This window comes from Gracilinanus agilis, chromosome 1, assembly GCF_016433145.1.
Source record: "Gracilinanus agilis isolate LMUSP501 chromosome 1, AgileGrace, whole genome shotgun sequence".
NCBI lineage: Eukaryota > Metazoa > Chordata > Mammalia > Didelphimorphia > Didelphidae > Gracilinanus > Gracilinanus agilis.
In genome coordinates, this window is record NC_058130.1 from 537,532,043 (window position 1) to 537,536,317 (window position 4,275).

Genomic DNA, 4,275 nt, shown 5'->3' on the forward strand with positions numbered 1-4,275 from the left:
AGGAAGGAAGGCAGGAAGGAAGATAGAAATGGAAGGGAAGAGAAGGGAAAAGGAATATCCTAGGGCAGAGAAAGAAAGAAGAGGATAGGGAAAAAATATATCACTGAATTGGGGTACACAAATAGGCTATTACACAAAGAAGGAAGAAGAGACAGAGGTAGGAGGCAACACTTAATCTCATTCTCCTATGAACTAATCAAGGGAAGAAACCCCAGACACAGAGATCTGAGTATAGAAATACATTCTACCTAACAGAGGAAAAAAAGGGAAAGGGAAAAGGATAGGAGAGAATAAGTGGGAAGTTTGATTAATGGAGGATTTAGGCCTAAGAAAAACAAATTCTACCCAGGAAAATGGAAGGTAGATCTCCTTAAACAAAATCTTAAGTTGAAATAAAAAAAGCTGAGGTGGCAATCATGATCTCAGAAAAGATCCCAGTAGTCTAACGTTTGAGAAAAATAAAGATCTGCTACTAAAGTAAGAAATCAATATTCAGTCAAAACTATTGAGAAAACTGGAAAGAAGTCTGTCAGAAACTAGACATACACCTACATCTCACACTGTATGCCAAGATAAGCTCCAAATGGGCCTATAACACCAAGGATGGCATCATAAATTAATCAGATGACAAAGGAAGGAATTATCTATAAGATCTACAATAAAGGGAAGAGTTTATGACAAAACAAGAGATAGAGGATCACAGAAGATAATTTGGAAATATTGATTACATAAAATTAAAATGTATTTCCACGAAGAAAACCAAATGGAGATAAAATTAGAAAAATAGCAGTAAATGGGGGGAGGGATCTTTGTTGCAAGTGTAACCCTATTTTGAGCCTGCTATGTCCTAACCAGGTAGGTGAAAATAATTGTATTAGTAATAATAAATATTCTTGAATATTATTTTGCGTGGTCATAGATAATAGATCATAGATCTAGAGTTGGAAGGGATCTCAAGGGCCATCTAGTCCAACCTCTTCATTTTACAAATTATGAAACTGAGGCCCAAGGAAATTAAATGACTTGTCTATGTTGCTCAGTTAGTAAGCAACAAAGTCAGGATGTCTCTTTCTCTTTCTTGGCTTCATTTTGTAGGAGTACAAAAAGAAGATCTTTTCATGAACTGTCCTGAATTGCCAGCACTGAGCCAGCTATCTCAGCTCGGTAGAGGGTGATGATACTAAGGACAAAGTTACAGATGCGATGCCTATAGAAATCAGATAGATTTACTCAAAGGGAGGAGTATTTCTCTGGGAAAAGTAGTCCATGGAAAGACAATTATGTTGCCATGGACTGTCTCTGTCTCAAAGTAGGCAACAAAGGTCAAGGGAAGCAATCTCCAGTGGTCTCAATCCAAATACACAACAATATTGGGCAAATCTTAATCAAGATACCCTGCACACAACATAGGGCTATCCCTCTGCAAAAATAAACCCAAGGCTTGGGAGGAAGTAGGGTTATGCTAGGACTAACCTCCTAACTACTCAAGGTTACATATAACTAACAGCTTAGGGTTGTACTAGATAGAGTCCAGGTCAGGAATCAGGAAGATTCCTCTTCCTGAATTCAAATCTAATCTCAGATACTTACTAACTGCGTGACCCTGGGCAAGTCTCTTAACTCTGTTTACCTCAGTTTCCTCATCTATAACATGAGTGGGGAAAGGAAATTACAAACCACTCCAGTATTTTTGCCAAGAAAATCCCAAATAGGTTCACAAAGAATTGGGCATGATTGAAAATAATGGAACAAAATAGAACTGGATAAATCAGAGTGAAATGTATGGGGGAAAGCAAGTGGGAAAGAATAACACAAGGCCTGATGTTGGAGTGGGTACTTAATAAATGCTCATTGAATATCAAGGACACACACACACAGACAGAGCTGGAATTATGGTAGACATGTACTTCCAGACTCGAATGCATATCACAAATGTAAATCATGTCAATAAAACTATATTTAACAAGTAACCATTTCTCAATGTAATGAATCTATTGAATCAAATACATACACATTACTTTCTGATAAACTTAAGAGAAAAAAATGAGTAAAGGATCTAATAAGTATTGTTGGGGAAACTGGCTTGAAATATAACACAAAATAAATTTGGGATCATATCTCATGCCATATGCCACACAAAATTCCAGCTGGATCATGGACTTAAAAATAAAAAAAGAACTATTCAAAGAGGAGAGAAAAAATGGAATGATATATTTATCTCAATTGTGCAGAGGAAAAAAAATTTACTTATTAAATAGTGGAAACCATTGGGGATAAGTTAGCTATAACCCACTTAAAATTTTTTCTATACAAGTATGTATTAATAAATATAAAAACAAAAACACTCTCCTTCACCTCAGTCTCCTCAACTGGAAAATGGGGATAATAATAGCATCTACCTCCTGGGATTGTTATGAGAATAAAATGAGATATTTTAAAAGCTCTTTGCAAATGTCAAAGCAGTAATATAAAGGTTAGGTCTAATAATAGTAAAAACAAAAATAAATTTTTTTTTAAACCCTTACCTTCCATCTTGGAGTCAATACTGTGTATTGGTTCCAAGGCAGAAGAGTGGTAAGGGTAGGCAATGGGGGTCAAATGACTTGCCCAGGGTCACACAGCTGGGAAGAGTCTGAGGCCAGATTTGAACCTAGGACTTCCCATCTCTAGGCCTGGCTCTCAATCCACTGAGCTACCCAGCTGCCCCCCAAAAATAAAATTTTAACAGGACAAACATTAAAAACTTGACACAAAATTTATAAGGAACTGACAAAATATTTTAGAGCAAGTCTCTAACAAATAAAATGATCAAAGGATAAAGAGCCAACAAGAGAAATCAAAATGCCAAAAATGACTGGATAATGATGACTCATAATGAAAAATAAAATTTCCATAAATAATTAGAAGTGAAAAAAAGTGAATGCTAATTTTTAAAGGGATAGGGGTACTGGAACATACATCTCAAGGTAAGTGAGCCCTTCTGAAGCACCTGTTTCACTGCCCATTTCCATTTTCTGGATCTTTAGATGCCAAAGAGAGATATCTGGATTAGCCTTTGCTAAAGAACAGCTGTCAGAACATTGTGCTCTGATTACAATGGCTTCAAGGCCTACGGCAATACTTTATATTTCACCTCCCCATTTCAGTGTCAACTTCATGTTGAGAGGAGACATTGAGAAAGAACCAGAGCCATGCAGGAGGTTCAGGGGCCTTCCCCATACCCACGAATCAACTTATCAATCAAGAGCATTGATGGATAGGATTGAGCCCCCTTTTGGTGCCTTGTCCTGGGTTAAGCACTAAAGATATAAACACATAAACACGAAGTTCCTGCTCTCACAAAGTTGGCCTTCCAATGGGACAATACTATGTACACATAGAAAAATAGACAGAACCCACAGAAAATAGACACAAGGTAACCTTGGAAGGGTTGGGAGGACCAACATCAAGTGACCTGGGGAGAGGGTCAGTAACCAGGAGTAGGAATTGATGATTGCCACTGGCCAGGAAAAAAAGGGAACTAAGGCTGGTATAGGCCAGCTGATTTCCCCCTTCTTTTGTTAGCTCAAGAATGCTTAATAATAGCTTTCACCTGTGAGTTCTTCTGTCTTTGCTGCAGGATAAGGGGCAGAGGAGAGAGGGAGAGAGCAAGACAGACTGACAGAGACAGAGACAGAGAGAGGGGTGGAGGAGAGAGAGACAGACAACCAGACAGAGAGCAAGGAGAGAGACAGAGACAGAGTGTTCATTTGTGTCCAACTCTTTTAGGGTTTTCTTTTCTTTTTTTTTTTTTCAGTTTTTTTGTATCTGTTGTTTTGTATTTATTTTCATTTATTTATTTGTTTGTTTGCTTACTTTTTATTTGATTTAGAATATTTTTCCATGGTTTCATGATTCATGTTCTTTCCCTCCTCTCCTCCCAAACCCCTCCCGTAGCCAACAAGCAATTCCACTGGGTTTTACATGTATCATTGATCAAGACCTATTTCCATATTATTAATATTTGCAACAGAGTGATCGTTTAGAGTCTACATCTTGGGGTTTTCTTAGCAAAGATACTGGAGTACTTTGCCATTTCCTTCTCTGACTCACTTTACAAATAAAGAAGTGTCTAAAGCCAGATTTGAACTCAGGGAGATGAGTCTTTTTGACTCCTGATCCAATACTCTGAGCTACCTGAGGACAGGATAGGGAGAACTGGAATTTCAGATTTACCAGAAGAAACACTTTGGATCTTAATGCTTTTAACATTTTAATATTGATTTCAGTTTACTA